The sequence below is a fragment of the Anas platyrhynchos genome, chromosome 11 (assembly GCF_047663525.1).
Source record: "Anas platyrhynchos isolate ZD024472 breed Pekin duck chromosome 11, IASCAAS_PekinDuck_T2T, whole genome shotgun sequence".
In the NCBI taxonomy this organism is placed as follows: domain Eukaryota; kingdom Metazoa; phylum Chordata; class Aves; order Anseriformes; family Anatidae; genus Anas; species Anas platyrhynchos.
Genome location: NC_092597.1, coordinates 9,477,881 through 9,495,192, shown reverse-complemented (window position 1 = coordinate 9,495,192; position 17,312 = coordinate 9,477,881). Strand labels below are relative to the sequence as shown.

The following is a 17,312-nucleotide window of genomic DNA, read 5'->3' as shown; positions in this document are numbered from 1 at the left end:
TGGCAGAAACAGTCAGCTCAAGGGAGCAAGCGCAGGTGAGATTTTGGTACATGATGGTTACTTGGGAAGCCGAACTACTTTAAGATGTTAATGCAAGACCAGGGTAATCAGCCTAGGATAAGGCTGAGATTGTTCATTCAAATTTAGAGAGATGTTTCTGTTGGAAAGAGCTGAAGAGAAAATTAATCAGGTGATGTAAATGAGACATAAGAATTGTTCGGGGAGACTTTGAGTACAGCAGTACTACTAGCTAAGATTTAAGCAGATTTCTCATTTTTCACGTGTACCAATCAGCTCCTGAAGCAGCAGCCAACTGCACATCCCCAAAACAGTGGGGTGGTGGAAAGGGCAGCAGATGGGAAGGATCTCAGAGCTGTATAGACTAGAACTAGATCCTGTGAAAAACTGCAGATAATAGGTGAGCAGTAGGGTTAAAAACAGCATGGCTAGAAGTTTGACATCGCTGAGCAACGAAGTTGCTTTAACCTAAACCTGCTAATGAGTTGCAGGAGCACATACAGGTGCCAACAATTTTCACTCATTTTAACTGACTGAGAAAACAACTTTCAGAAAGAAGAATGTAATTGTTAGGGACCTGGATGGGTGGGGGAGTGTTGGTCAGAAAATTAAAATCTGATTAAGAAAATTGGAATTCAGAGTGGGCTTGGTGTGTGCTAATCCTACAAAAATGTGTGCCTCATTGTGCCAGCACTAACACGGCTAATTAAAACAGAAATGTATTGCATTGTCGCTGTATTTGACAGGTAAACCTAGAGAATGTTTGTGTTAATTATATACTGTAATAGCCTTTATTTTCTATATCTCTTATATGATTTATTCCATATCTTTTGTGATGTGAAAATATAACTACTTGCTGATCTCAGCAGTTATGGCTTCAAAAAGCATGTTATTCTGCTTAAACAGTCAGCTCTGATGAGGGACAAAACCACTGCAATTTAACGTACACTTGAAAAATAAGCAAAAACTGCTGTGTTGCTGAGCTGAATATTATTTACAGATTAAGATTCCTTTGGAGAGAAGCTGTGTGAGGCTTTGGTGTACAGACCATCCTTCTTCAAAATATAGCAGATGATGTATAAACAGCACTTTTTTTTTTTCATTTATCATATTTTCTATTTTCAGAGAACGATGTGTTCATTAGACCTCAACACAGGACATTCAGGATACTTAAATTCTACAAAATCCTGGAGATAATTGTAGTTATTTAACATGACAGTATTTTTAGACAGTGTATTAACAATGACATGGCATTCAGTCCTGAGCAATAAAGAATTTTTTGATTCTTTGGAACTTTGATAAAGCAAATATTTTTGTTTAGAAATTTTGCAAAACTTGTAAAGTTTCATAGTTCCTTCTACAATGCCCAACAGAAGGCAAATAGTGCAAGGGAGTGCTTGGGTAATCAACATCTTGTGCAGCTCTAGTCCAAATCCACAGAAGTACGAAAAGATACCAGGAAAATATGACTTGCACAGCCTTTCTGGCACCTGAAAAAAGCACAGCTGCCAGAGTGTTACAGGCTTGGTGGCCTCTGGAAAAAGTCCAGTAGGTTTGCAATCAAGACTGCAAAGAAATACATGGAAGTTGTGCTCCCAGGTGCTGCAGTGTACTGTATGTGCTCTGATGTTGCCATTTCAAGACAGCACAAGTCAGAAAATCAGTAGGACTCAGCTGCAGATTGGAGCGTAGGCCATCAGGGAGCAGCAAAGGCTGCTCTGCAAGGGCAGATGAGCCAGCAGTCCAAGCAGGCAGCAGAGCTTGCGGGGGCCGTGTCCTCTCCTTCCCTTCCAGGGACAAAGACCCACACTGCTGAGCGGGACCGGTGCCAGTAAATGTCAGCAGCCACGCTGCAGCGGTGGGGAGACTTTGGGCCAGCCACAATGGCGGGATACGGCCAAGCCAAGGAAATTTTTCGAAAATTGCATTCTCACCTGAACTAGATCTGCACTTGAACCCTTCTTGCATAGTGTGCTGAGTGTTTTGACCACCTCTGGGGGCCTGTGGGCAAGCAAGTTTGGCTTTCGAGTAGCAATTGTAAGCTATGTGCAAATGGCATGGGGAGTGCTTCTGAAGGTACTGAAACAAATGCCTTTTGAATCCTGAATCATGTGGCCAATGCAAAAGCAGTTAAAACTGGCAGTGTTGATGCTTGGCAGCCAGTGGGACATGTTAGAAATTGTTAGAGCATAAATGGAACCTTAGCTCTATAAGTTTCTGCTTTCTTACCAGTCCAATGGGTGCCAGTCCTGTAAAGGTGTCTCCTAGCTTTCTGCTTTAGCAAGAGGATGGCTTAGGCTTTCAGCACATTTATCTCCTGCTACTGCTAAGACACCTTGGCTCCTGCCAAAATCATAATCTCTACAAAACCAAATGGCATCAAGCCAGAATCACTTGCAATTTTGTGTGGTCCTGATTTGCGTAAGAACCTAGAAATTCTTCAACTAACATGAAGAAGCTTAGTTTAAAAATATTCCTTAAAACATTTTAAAATGTAAGTCTTAAAAACAGTGTCATTTTAAGTAACTTTTCTGTTATTAATCCAGTCAGTGCAAATCTGATCAGCTAAGGTACTCTGAGAGCTTTGCCTTTGTGAACGCTGCACAACTGGGCATGCAGTTACTCAGAGTAGTACCCTGCAATGTAACTGTCCAGAAAGAAGAATGGTGGTACGAGGTCAGCTTGAATCCAGCCTTGTGACGCTTTGTCAATATTTATTGGGAATTCAGTTACTGTAAGAAACAAGGACATTATGTAGCTGTGAGGAATTAGAAAATAGATTGTTTATTATGTTATATACCATCAATCAGTTTAGTGAGTAAATTTAAGCTCTAGGTGATTTATGTAATTTCTCTCAGAAGCCTCAGTTGGCTCTCTTGCTTAATATTTTAAATATGTTTTAGATAAAATTAACAGCAAAATATAACTATTATAATTTTTTCCATAAAAGAATTCAGTAGAATACTGAAACACTTTTAAAATTCACATTGTTGTAATTCTAATTATAGTAATTAAATTGATACTGATTAAAAAGATTAATATATAGACAAGTCAGTTCAGGAAAGCTGTATACAATGAATGTGTATAGATTTTGAATTTACCTCAGATTGGAGACAGTTAGTATAATTTAAGATAACTACTTGAAGGTATTTGTCAACAATAACACTACAGATGACATTTAATCTATAAAGGATATCTTAAGCTTGATATATTCCTCTTTGTGTTTACAGTCTATCTGCAAACACTATTTTATTTTATTCTGTTCAGCATTCTGTAATACTGGACCAAGTCTTTTACAACCTTTGGTATTTTCTTTGCTATGTGAATTCAGTGTTTGGAAAGAGAAATGTGCTTTCTAAGACATCTGTATAATAAAAGGGATAATTTTATATAATTTATATAATTTTATAAGAAGCATCCCCAAGCTCCAATAATAATTCTTTCTGATCAGCTGTGTAACTTAAATATTTAATATGAGAAATTTAAAGTTCAACCTAGAAAGAAAACAGTACTGTCTTAGGACTTTTAAAATGTCCTTTAAAAGTTCACTATGTTGAATGACCTTAGTTAAGTGACATCCTCCATTTAGACAAAAGAACAATTACATCATATATCAAGTGTATGCACTGAAAAACAGAATATTTTAAGACAAGACCAAAGATCAGATCAACACATCTGTGCAAGAACTAAAAACAAGGCTTACAGGAGTGGAACAAATTTGAAGTCTTTCCTTTCCCTGGTTCTCATTTAATCAGTCATGTTATATTTCTCACAGGCTAAGAGGTTTGATCGTAGCCATTGGCTAATTCAAGGTTTAGTGAAGTTGCTCAGGTGCCTATAACTGGAAAATAAAATAAAAATGAAGAAAAAAAAAAAAAAGGAAAGAAAAGCTGAGAAGCAGAAAACTGGTGAGCATTCAGAAGTTCTTTAAAGGATTACTAAATACATAGAAACTAAATACTCTGCCTCCAATTAAGCAATTTAGGGATAGAATATCCCTATATACTTGCATGCTACTGTCATTTCCAACAGATATGAGCACAGCTACCTGAGGTAGCTTTAAAAATGTGTCCAAATACTGAAGGAGTTCTTACCTTGTGTAAGTAAGCGCACAGTGAAACTTCATGGTGCCTTTTGGTATTCTGCGTGTTGGACTGCAAAAGTCAGTTTGTAAAGAGTTTTTTAGACAAGTTGGTGTATCCAAAGCAAGATAACCTCCACAAGTTAGAGTTTAGAGCTGGGCTTTTGTGCTTGTCTAGCAAACCGGGTGGAAACTAGATCCTTATATATTTCTATGTGGTGTAGCTGCCTGTTGCATTCATCACATTCATCAGCTAGGCAGCATTATTCCCCTATCAGATCACTTCATTTTTAGCTCTGAGCATATGATTAAAAAAAAAAAAAAAAAAACTTGACTATTTTTTGCATAGTCTTCTTTAGCTTATATTTTCTTTAAGGATTTAATGGAAGTTGGTCAAATGAGGTCTAAGAAATGGATTTGCAAATACTGATGCTGCTCTTCTGAGTTTTAGCTGCAGGGGAATGAACTGAATAGAAAATTTGCTGTGAGGGTCAGGGAAACCTCTCCAAGTAAGCTCCTGTGGGGTCAGGGCTCTGAATATCCAGTTATCTTTGGGGCTGGTGCATTTGATTTATTCCAGGCTTACAACCACTGGCCAGCGTAATCTTCCTCTTCATTTTAATTCCTTTGTGCTAAGTCATGACCTGTCCTTTAAAGTCTACCTAGCCTAATTCCTCTCTGTGGTTAGATAACAGGCATGCAGATTTATTTTATTTTATTTTATTGGTGAAACTGTGTCTCTGAGCATAGGCAACAACTGTCTGTTGTGTGTTTAGCTCTGGTCAGAAGTGCTCTTCAAACTACTCAGCCTGAATGTTGGATATGAAAACTCCCTTCTGAGTGGAGAGGCAAGTGTTCCCATGCTCTAAAGCTGTGAATATATCCCTAATTGGTATTCAATCTTAAAAAAAAAAATGTCTTTCATTAAAAATATAATTTGATGAACTGGGTAATTGACTTGCATTTGATTAAGGCAGATTCTATTGGATTAACATGATTAATAGGTAAAATTATAATCAAACAGAAAGCAGTACAAAAGGTGACTTAAGTCATGGATCGTATTAAGACACTAAATATAAAAAAGACTGATACTGTAGGAATATATATTTCATAGTTGGTATCGTGATGTTCCTCTTAGACAGTGATGTAATTCAAATGAGTTTTGTGGTCAGAATCAAGGCTTGTTCTAAAGGACTTTGAAGCTGATGAGAGTTGTCTTGACAGAGAAGTATGTTCTTGATAAAACTTTGTCTACAATGTAAATATTTGCTGCTCCCCTATCAATGGCAGCAAAATATTTTATAACTATTGGAAGAACTAGTTCTAAACTCCCAGAATAATGGCTTAATGGTCTTACAATGAGAAAAAGATACCCAAATAACATCTGTTTTCTAACACTTCCTGTAATGTAGCACTGAAATTCAGTGTAACATTTCATTGTAAATGTCTGTTGTGAAAACAACATAAAATTTGGTGTGAAATTTGAGATACCAATACAGGACATGAAGGAGTCTCAGCAAAGCTTACCTAGATAAAAATCCTAGTATTAAATATAGGGTTTTACTTCTAAAGAGAAGTAAAGATCATGGACAGCATCTTCACCTTAGCGCATGTAAAGAGGGAGGTACCACTGAAGTTACAGTGTTGAAAACTACTCTATGTAAATGGTTTGTACTTTACTTTGAAACAGTGAGGTTAATTAATTAATGTTTGTCTAGCACCTAAAGTACTCCTTTGTTTTAGTTAAAAATTCTTCTTCTTTGCCAACCCCAGCAAGTAAATTAGACTGGTTTCTTTTTAAGGTGTGACAAGCTGATACAGTGGTCCACATGTGGTACACAGGAGTAATTATGAGCTGGGATGCATAATGTGGTCCATTAGATGGCTTATCTAGGCAAACAGCTAAATGCTGACATTAGAATCTGATCTGAAGATTTAAAAAAAAAAAAGTTTTCTGTTAGCATGTGTTATTTTTCAAAAGTAGTACAGTGGAAATAACTGAAACTACAGTTAAATAACCCTCCTGGATAGGCAGCTTGTCAGTTAATAATTAGATGAGATTAGTTAATAATTAGGATAACAATTTGTCAGCTAGTAAAGTTAGTGTATGTTGCATCCACTAAGGTCTTTGAAACAAAAAACTGGTAAGCAAATTGAAGATGCTGGTACAATGTACATGTATATAGTAAGTTGTCATTGTGGAATTACAGACTGTGAACTGTTTCAAATTTAATTTGCAGTAGAGATGTTTTCAGGGAGGTATCTGTAAGATAAGAACTAGGCGAATTGAAGACATTATCAAGCATTGATCTGAAGAAGATGTAAAACCTTAAGATATCTTCAACATTATTTCATGATTCACTGAAATAGAATCTAAGAGTCTGCTAAAACATACTAAGCACCTCAACATGTTCTATGTACCCTGGGAGAATGGGTAGTTTCAAATCTGTAAAACAGAGGAACAGAGCTGGAATCTAAATGTTTATGGAATCTTTTTGGTGAGCTTCTTTGTGTTTTAAATTGTGATTATTTCAGACTACTGAAATGGGGAATGATAATTCCTAAACGATGTGAAAGAGCTGTCATTACAAGATAGCTTTCATTGGCTGGCTCACAGTATCCGAAGTGGAGAGACAAATTAGAATCTGTTTGCTTCCTAAAGGATAAGTTCTTACACTTTATTAGAGCACTCTCATGCTCTAATAAAAGGTCAAAAAGACCACCAAATGATTTCTTGATTTTTTTTTTCTAGTAGATGCCAAATGATTTAGCACTCAAAAATGGCTGTATTTAACATCCTGCAGACTGTGCCATAAGAAAAAAAGTTGTACCAATGACAAAACATAACAGAAAATCTGCAGTCAGTTAGAAGTGACCATTATAACTCTGCAGAGATGACTTGGTTACATAGCATGGGTCCCACTGCAAGAGATAGCCTTCCCCCCAACTGTAGACCCTGAACATTCAATTCAAGTTCTGAGAAGATAAGGACTTGCTTATTTTTCTTAATTGAAGCCATTTAGTGACTGCTCTCTAACAGACTGGATTTATAAATTTGGGAAAATTGGGAAAGTGGCATTTCAGAAATAGTATGAATATTGCTGTGTTCCTTCAGTGCAACTTATACTGACAACTGTGCCTACTTTAAGCATATTGAGATTTAGAGTTTATAAGTTACACCAAGAGGAAAATAGTTACTATTGTTTGGGTCATTCTTGATCAACTTAAAAAAGTTTGGCTCAGTCACATATTTAATAATTGGCTATTAAAAAAAAATATTATTTCACTTCTAAGCATACTTTTGAAACCTTCTCTTGAATTGATGTAGGTTCACAATATATTTATTTTGATGACAACGTTAATGAATTGTGTAGTCCCTCTGGTATGTCTCAGCACTGAAGAAGGACTCTGTACTAGAATTATAAGTTCATAAAACTGAAAAAATTAATAAAATTCAGCAGGTCTATTATTTAGTTCACTTTTCTTTTCTGGAAACTCTGAATCTCAGTACATGTTGTCTCTGTGAGGCAGTCTTCATTGACTAAGCAGAAGACTTGTCAAGACAAACACCAATTTAAAAACTATGCACAAATCCAGCTTTAATGCAAAATGGAAGAAAACGTAAGAAAGAAGGAAGAGTATCCTATGTTCAATGTCATTTAACTTAGGACAATTTACTTAACTCTAAACTGTTGATATGGAACCACTTCATTAACTTACTGCAGTAACAATATTCTGTTCCCAGTGAACTTAGCAGTGATGGACTAGAAATCACTGTAAATGGATTTTCTATTTTATTCAAGAATAAAGTCATATTTAGATGGATAGATGAATTTGGAAAAATGTTGCTTCATCTTTAACTCTAATTGAGATACCACCATGGATTGTAAGGCTCTGGAGTATAATGATTTGCCAGCGCAGGACAGAGTGGACCAATTTAATAGTTGCTGGAGGGGTTAGGATTCCAACAGCCTTTGATCAAATCTTTTTTAGGTCAGTAACATTTAGAGATTAGAAAAAAAAAATGAAATAATTGGAGAGAAACCAGATGGTTTGTGGCTAATTTGGAAAAGTACAGATTATATTGTTGTGAAGCACCTTATTAAATAAAAAGGTCTTAAGATTTTATAAGGGATAGATTAATATTTATATCATGTTATTCACACCGTTTAGTGTGCAAACATCAGCCATCTTTTTATTTTTCTGCACATGCCCAGTGCTATCCCTAAAACCACTGTATGAGGAAATACTGTGATGAGTCAGTAAATGAAAGCATTATACGTACATTTCTCTTTTATGTTTTCCACTGATGAAGAAATATTTGCATGTGTATAAAACCTCAGTTCAAATATTAAAGAAGTAGCCAAACTTATGCATATCATGGAAATAACACGGGTGAGTGAAGTGTCATAAACATAAGCTGATCTTTCTGCATTCTGTGCCATTTATCATAGCGTTTTACTTAAATTGCACGAATTCCTGCTCATTACAATTATACCTATTAAATCTGTGTTCTTATTAAACTTTTTGTTGTTACATTCTGAGTACACACATATGCAATAGATAAGAATTAAGCTGTGTATTTACTTTAAGGAGATAAAGGTAAAATACTGCAGATCTAACTGGGTAAATATTATTCATGTTTATTACAGAAGTGCCCAGAGGCTGTGAATGAAACTGCTGAACATTTCACAGATACTGCAAAGGGCAACTTCTGCCCCATGTAGTTTACAGCAAAAAATAAGCAAGACAGCAAAAAGGTAAGAGTGAATGCAGGCTGGGACGTGACTTTGTAAGAAGTCGCTTTTTAAGACGGGTAGAACATAGAGTAGCGGCGTATCTGCTGCCTGAGACTTGAGATCATGCTATGTCAAACAAGGAAGAGCTGCACATTCCAGCACTTTTATACATGTGCCATACAGTATGTTTAGAATATATTAATACATTAAAATGTATGTTTAAAATAAATTTTATATGTATGTGTATAATTACAGATATTTCAGGATGACTAATTGTTACTAGCACATTGCAACTAGTATAGGGTTTTTATTGGCTCCTGTTAGTTTATTTAGTGTTCCTAATGTCTTAACCTCCTGTTAAGGGATGAAGAGGTTCAAACTTTACAGCTTCTTGCTGTCACTTGCTGGCATACTCGAGAATATTGTCTGAGATTTTTTGGGAAAATCTCTTCCATTTGGCAGAGATGTTTGGATACACTGTTAGGAACTGAACACTACGAAATAGATGGTCAGCTCTAGAGGGGATCCTTCAATGAGGGAATAGCTTAAGGAAAACACTGCTAAACAAGCAATGATTTGCTGAGAGGTTTTCAGAATAACATTCTTGACTTAGAGCCCATTATCTAACAGATGTGTATTGATTTAATAAGCCTCCCTACTGTTTCACAATAAGCACTGAGTTCTCTCATCTTCAGTGCAGTATGTGGAGTAGGAAACTATTAATAAAAAGTCTGTAATTCCAGCAAAACATTTTGGTGTCCATATTTGCCAAGGACTGGTAAGGATTTCAAAGCTAGCTAAAGCTTTTTATTTATTTATTTATTTGTTTGTTTGTTTGTTTATTTATTTGTTTGTTTATTATTGGGATGCTGCTGGCAAGTCCCATAGCCCCTCAGCTATATATCCCTCAGATACACGAATTGCTCTGCTTTTGCTTGATTATAGAATAACATTACAAACGATTTCATCTACTTTATTTTTTCCCTGGTATGCCTCAAAATAATCTTACATAATAACATCTTTTTGTGGCTGCAGAAGTAGGGAATTGACACCTTGCTTCTGTCAAGCCTTTACTTCATTCTTGTTTCTTTCTCTAGGTGATGTATTTACTTAACTGTACAGGGCTCTGCACTTCACTTCTGTTATTTTTAATACCAAAGGCTTCATTTGCCATCAAACAAGGTTTAATAACGGTATTGTTCTGGTGAAAACCAAAGCATGAATAGGAAGATATATCCCTCTGCATTTGCAGAATAAATGACAGGACATAATGACATCAATGTGTGAGCACAAAGTCTGTGTATTTTCTAGGCTTTAGTTGTACTTCTTCTGATACCGGGACTGACTGTAGGCTCTGCCTAGATAGACATAAAAACTCATATGCAGATAGATGATAGTGGAGCTCAACAGTCAGTTCACAACCTGAGGCATCCACTATTCCAGACGTGTAAGAGATGTGACAACTGCTTCCCTCTGTTCTATCTCTGAAGGTGGTTTCCTCAGGAAGAAAGCAAAAGCTCAGCCAGTATCCTTGCCTTTCCCTTTTTATTTCTTACTATAGCAGGAGGCAATAACCAAGAGAGGGATTTGGCGTGAAATCTGCTGCAAGAACATGCAAGTGTGGGAAGGAACAGAGAGCTCTGCTGCTGCAGATTTCTGTCGGGGTTAGTGAATACTGCTATGCTGGAGTTCAGCTGTGAGGAGTGGAGCCAGCTGCCACAGAACTGGGCATGGTAAGTCATGGTCAGCACACAGAGCTTTCTCAACAGTTTTGAGTTGTACACAAAGTGAATTATCTTCTGCCTACATGCACCCATGTTGAAAGTGAAGGTTATATATAAAACCATATATAAAATGAGCATACCTATGATAATACTCAGATTTTAAAAGCCATATACATTATGGATTAAGCCATGAGTTTACTGTGATATTTTGTGTATTTGTTCATTGCTATCAAGGTGTTCAGATGAAAAAAGATCAGCTATATGTTGAAAAGCAACTAATAATTTTACTGTGCAGTTTTGTGCTGCTAAGCTCCAAGTATTTTAGAAGAGTCTGCAAGTTTTGGAAAACCGCTTCTCTCTCTTCAGCCTCTTGATGTTTCAACGTGAACATCACAAAAAAGACCAACAAGTAACTTTTGAAAATCTTAGCTTTCAAATGTTAGTCTTATAGCTAAAAACAAACAAACAAACAAACAAACAACCTAACAAAAAAACAGCTGTGTATCTCTGTAGTGCATGTGTCGTAAAATTGCATAATCCCAACACAGAAAGCATCCTACACAATGCATCTTTTCATCTTTTTTAAGGTAAGAACGGATTGTGTGACGAGTTCAGCAAGATTTCCATATTCAGGACCTCTTCTTTCATGATCTACTACTATTTTCTGCAAAGTTTCAAGTAATTTGCTTTTCTGAATCAAGCTATAAAGCTTTTAACTATAAAATTGATCTCCCCATAAAGTACATGTTGTGTTCTAATACCGTAATTACCTAAGGCCTGATCTTCCAACCTTTGGCATAAGTAATCTTTATTCATCTGTCTAATCTTCTTGATTGAATATAGGAGGAGTCAAGTGACTAGAGCCTATCTGCTACTGTAGCCTGCTACTCAACTTTCCTAAATCACAATTTGTTTTCACTTGGATAAGTGATTTAAGTGAAGGGTTAACACTGTTCTGTCTCTCTTAATTTAAGATTTGGAAGACAATTATAATTCAAAACGCTTCTCCTAGTTGAGACTCCTTAGGAAAAACATATACATAGCCTAAAGCTAGGAGTCCAACTTTGCTTTTAAATGCAAATATTTTAACAAGTATAACACACAGAAGCATGAACTATCAATTATTCCTACTAGGCATATGTAAAACATCTTGTTTATCACAAAGAGACCAAATTAGGCTAAAAATGTAAAATAAAAATTTGTAATTGAAGTGTTGCCTGTTCTCCTTTGAAACTGCCCATTGTTCTTATCAGCAGTAGCCTTCAGGTTGCCCTGATGCATCTGAATGGATCTTTCAATAAGAAAAGTTGGCAACTGCCAGTAGTGGCCCTCTGTGGCATTTGTCATGCAATAACATCTGTCATGCAATGACTTTTTATTGAGAATGGTGTTAGAACAGGGTGCTATTTACAAACACTAGCCTGTCAGATAAAAGTAAAGATATTAGTTTCCCCTTACTTTCATTCTCTAAATGTCTTATTGGTAAGTACAGAATGACAAGAGGACACATTTCAAGTAAGGTAGAGTGTATTTCCTAGCTTACCTACAAACAGAAGCATATAGCCAAAAGTCCATGTAATATTTTTTAGGAAGTTGCAACTTCAGTGTTTGTTTTATTTTATTATTTTATTCCAGCTTTAATTGCATTAGGCTGAAGGCAGATCAACTACAAGTCTCAACAGCTGTTGTTCTTAATTTTCAGTACGCTGTTGATTCAGCCTAAATCAAGTCAGACTCTACTGCTTATCTCCATGTCCCCAGAAAATTTTGTTCTGAGACAGTATATTCTCTGCCTCCACCCAGATGTTTCAGAGCTACAGCTGGACTAAGTCCTCAGGGTGACTTTGTTGCATTATTTTGCAGACACGATGGCTGTTTTACTAATACTTTTTCTCAAGGGAAAGTTGATAGTTTTGGATCAGGAAATAATTGTCTTAATCATACGCAGTATCTCTTCAGGTTTCAAAACTGTGTATTCACATGCCCAGGATTAATATGAATGTTAAGTATCGATATGGCACAGTCCTGTGACTCATATGCTCTGAAAACATGCCCTGATCATCCAGTTATCTTTGGAAACTTTCACTGCAGTTACCATTGCATCAGAGCAGCCTGTGTTGTTTGTTTTAATGTGTGTGTTGTATTTTTTTTTTATTTTTTTTTTAATGTCCTCTAAGTTCTTTTGTACCTTGAAGTCTTAAATCCCTGGCACTTGGTGGCATGTTCTGTTTTGTTCCTTTTTAACTTTAATCTTGTTGGTGTGGAGTGACTTTTAAGTGCTCTGCAATCTTGGTCACCACCGGGGTTTTGTGTATTGCCCTAACCCCATTGATTTGCTTTGGTTGTTACTTCTAGAAGTCTGACAGTTACATTTTAACCTTGGAATTTACAGTGCTTCATAATTTAATGTATTTGATGTTGACTGGATTGATAGAGACTGTTGTTTAATACAAATTATGTCCAAGTACTATTATTTAAAGATCTATTGTCTACAATTTTTCATAGTTTCATGTCTCTGTCCTCTTACTGATTACTTCTATGCTTTTTACAGCTCTGAGGTTTTAGGCATCAGAACACAAATTTCTTCCACAGTTTTTTGCAATATGGCTTGAAATGAGAGAAAGCCTACCTCTACACAAAGTTGGTCTTAAAAGTTAGAAAATCTTACTTTTTTAAACACGTGTTTCCCCTACTATTACCTAGTTCTAATTTCTCTAACAGCATAAAATTAAGTAGACTTGACTTAGCTGTAGAGACGCTTTCATTTCAACTCATTAAGTGCATGAAAGCTCCAGCAATGCTTACTTCTCTTAAAATAACATGTCCTCTTCTAGGTGCTAAATTTATTTATTTTGCTGTTAAAAGACTGGATGCTTTGTCATGGAACCACTCATTTCAAGACAGCAGAGCATGTTGATTACATTGTTTTCTGACTGATACTGCTGTATCTAAGCAAGACTATCAATGGTGTCATTCTGTGATAGTCTGAAATTTGGAGACGCGCTGATGAAAATTCATGGAAATGAAGTCATCAGGAGTTTTTCCTTGTATTAGTTATTAATGTTAAATATTAAATAAGGTTTATTTCACTCGTCTTCCAGCATTTTCAAGTTATGAGAGGTTTTAGTGTTGGCCATGTATACTACCTTGTAGTAGTTGTCACTGGACAGTGTGGAACTTGGCTGTTCAGGTGTGATTTGGGAAATGAGTCATTTTTGGCATGAGCACAAAAGCTGAAGTACTTATTGGGAGAATCAGCAGTGACATAGGTAAGAGCTGATGCATCTTACAATGAAATTTATCCCTTCTCTCTTAAAGTGGTTTCCTTTTTTCAGGTCAGAGTACTGATGTGACTGAAAATTCAAAATGCTGGCACTGCACAATAGGAAGGCTTTCACTGCAAAAATGTTTTTTTTTTTTTTTTTTTTAATGAAAGTTGAGATGTTCAAGTATAGAGCAGATTTACGACTGGACTTGGAAAGAACTGTGGTCTTTCCTTGACATGGTACAGAACTGCAGAAACAGTCCTACCAACATGTATTTTGTGTTAGACTCATATTGTGGTCCTTAAATTCACAGTTTTCCCCGTTTGGCTTGCTGACTCCTGCATCTTAACTTTCTCTATTCCATTTCAAAAAAAAAGGGGGTGCGGGGAGGGGAGAGAGAAAGGAACAATTAAAGCAAGTCCCATGCATTAAATATATACAGCTTAGGTTGTCAGACAGGAGTCATTGTCTATAAAATTGTAAAAAACAATAATAAAATAAAATTACCAGGGCACATTACCTTTTCAATCAAAACAGTCACATTACCAGTTCAATTAAAAGGTTGATATTATAAATACAGCTTTTTTTCTTTAAAGAAACAGAAATTAATTTTTATTCAGGGATCCTCTATTTAAATGCAGCAGTGATATGATTCAACTTGCTCCAAGTTTATCACTGCTTAGTATTGGAGAAGTGGTGGGTAATGTATGTGGGTGCACCTTGCTGAATTGCCAGAGGTTTTAAGTACAAGCAGTGCCTAAAATACAACACTGGAATAGTGTGATAGCAAACTGGCATCTTTACTGGGTTGAATAATGCCACTGCAACATAAACAGAGAAAATTCACGCTCTGACTTTTATGTAACTTAACCATGTAGTCACTGCAGCATAACACTGCTACAAAACAAAAATGCTACTTCTCTAGACATCCCATCTTTATTTCAGGCTGGTTCTTTAAATGATCAGAACTTCAAAAACCCTCTAGGAAGAGGTTAAATGATGCCATGAAGAATACTGGCCAGCATGTGGTATTTCTAAAAACTCTCCTTTCTTTAGCTGTGAACTTGCTTGCTTTGTAGCTTTGTGTTCACATTTAATATTCGATTTAGCAGTTAGTCAAGTCCAACTGTAGAACTCGGACTATATCCTTTGTGTTACTCATACTTCAAAAAGGACATAAAATAGCCTTCATATCTCCACCTCTCTACCAAAATCTCTCCTACATTTTGTTTTGTTTGTATGTGTGTGTTGGAAAGGAAGGAGTGTACCTGAAGCAGACGGTTGTTTCTTCTCTTTATATTTTTTGATGTGTGATGAGCTTGGCTATCAGATCTCATTGTGTTACTGAATATGGCTTCATTAGCTACAAAAAGTGCTATCTACAAGGAAACAAATATGCCCTCTGCTGACTTCATCTGTGGCTAGAATTTTAAAAGCTGCTGTCAGGGAGTACCACGATGGTACCACAATTGTTTGCAAATAAAGCAAATTAAAATAAACATCTTTTATCGTAAGAAAGCAATTAGTGTTGATTCGCAGCTTCACTTGGTTTTTCTTTCCTGACCTTGACTATATCGTGATGGTTTTGTGCTTCCTCGGACAGCTTCTACTTGCATCTGCATCGATTAAACCTTGATCTCATTTATTATCTCAGGAAATGGTCTCAAGGTCACAGGGCTGGAAATTTAATTATGGTGGCAGTATATTAAGTGGCACATTTAAAGATGCTGAATCGCAGTAATTAATTTTTTGGATGGTGGTCTCCAGGGAACAGGTTTTCTCCACACTGGGTGTTTAGACATCCATCACGGCCATTCAGCTTGGCAGCTGTCTTTTAGCTTTAAACTGCATCATTATTCATCTTTTACGACTGACTTTAAAAACACTAGACAACTATATTCTTTTTTATTGTAATATATGTCAGATGCTTGTATTAAGCTATACTTCACCTTTGCTATAAAACATTAACAGAGGTTGCTAGTAGCTACCTGGGCTGGCCTCTAAATTGAGACAACAATTACCCTTCGCTGACATCTAGTGTCAAGGCATGAGATATAGTTGGAGTGCTGAATCCATTGGCCTGGAAATCCTGCACTTCCCCAGCGATTCAGGCTCACCCAAGAAGACGCAGCACTGGACATAATTAGTGGACACGAGGGATTAACTTGGCACTCAGTGTTGACTTTGTAGCAGCACTAGGTTATTGAATGAAATGCAGCACTGCCAAGGTCTTAAAAATCTTGTAATGTTTAATGAAGGAATGGTCATTAAACTTGCTGGATCAAATATTAGGCAAGATGGAACTGGGAGGTATTTAATAAGGAGGTGTGAAAATATGAACTAAATCACATACACTCGTTTAAAAAGCTGGCAAAAGCCCAGCATATTTCAAAATTTTCACTGCTGGTTTAAGGTAGATGCTATTGAACTATGAGAATATTAAGTAGGTTTTAGCTTTCTATGCAACTTCACAGCAAGTTTTTCTACTATAGAATTATTTCTTCTTAATTGAAACAATTTAGAATTCATACACTGATGAGATTGCAAATAAATGTTCTCTAGTGAGTTCTCATGGTGAGCAATATTCACACATATAAGTGAGGTTTTTCATACCCTTTGTCAAGCTGAATCCTAAGGTCTCAGAGTCCCCTTTTCTACTCATATCTTATTAAAATTGGATAAATTGTGTGTACTGTATGGCTGTACCTGTAGCCAGGCAAAGCAGAAGAAATCAGGGCTATCTACAACTTCAAGAACAAAATAGTCAAAACAGTTAATTTTTTCCCTTGAGTTTTGTAAGAAACCCCTTTATTCAGAATTCATTGGATTTTGTGAAGAAAGACAATATAAGAAATAAGCTTGAAATGCAGCATTTGAGGGAGGTTTATAGCAAATTTAAAAAAAAATAAAAAGATGTGTAGATATTTGAATATTTTTAAGCAAGTTTGTTTCCTTATTTCTTGTACCCCATTCTAAATACAAACAGATGGTTGTGTTGTTATTCTCCAAGATATTGCTGGATTCAAAATTTAGTTAAACATATGTAAATAATTGGCATCATTACACATGTACATGAGTATTCACAATGGTACCCATATAGGAAGTTTAAATTTTGGAACGTGAAGGGAAGAGAGAACATCAGTATAGCTTACATTACAATTGTCTGAAGAGTGAGATATATATAAAACAAATAATATATTCAGTTAAGGTAAGTTTATTCAAATGATTAGGTGAGCAGCTGTGCACAAGTAAGTAGAGGAACAGAAAAGAAAAATCATTAATGCTAATTTCAGAAGAGGCTAAGGGTACCATACTAAGTATTCCTGATGAAATGCTTCTTCAGCTATAGTCATGATATACTTCACATCCATATTATCTCATTGTTGGATTAAGTTAGTGGCATTTTTGTTGAAACCAGGATAGCAAATGTTCCTGCAATTCAGGTGGAAGAATGTACTGTATGGGTGGCAAAAACAGGCTGTTT

The 17,312-nt window shown here is 36.1% G+C and overlaps 2 long non-coding RNA genes across 9 annotated transcripts in view; one reads left to right on the top strand and one right to left on the bottom strand.

The window, feature by feature from the left end:
* LOC106019670 (uncharacterized) overlaps window positions 1-17,312 on the bottom strand; it is an 83,741-nt gene that overhangs the window by 43,595 nt on the left and 22,834 nt on the right. The window lies entirely within an intron of this gene.
* LOC106019671 (uncharacterized) overlaps window positions 1-17,312 on the top strand; it is a 79,834-nt gene that overhangs the window by 48,397 nt on the left and 14,125 nt on the right. For all 8 annotated transcript variants that reach the window (XR_005268574.2, XR_005268579.2, XR_011811895.1 and 5 more), the window contains 2 exons: window positions 8,752-8,859; window positions 10,400-10,571. This is a non-coding gene — a long non-coding RNA (uncharacterized lncRNA). The remainder of the gene's footprint in view (window positions 1-8,751; window positions 8,860-10,399; window positions 10,572-17,312) is intronic.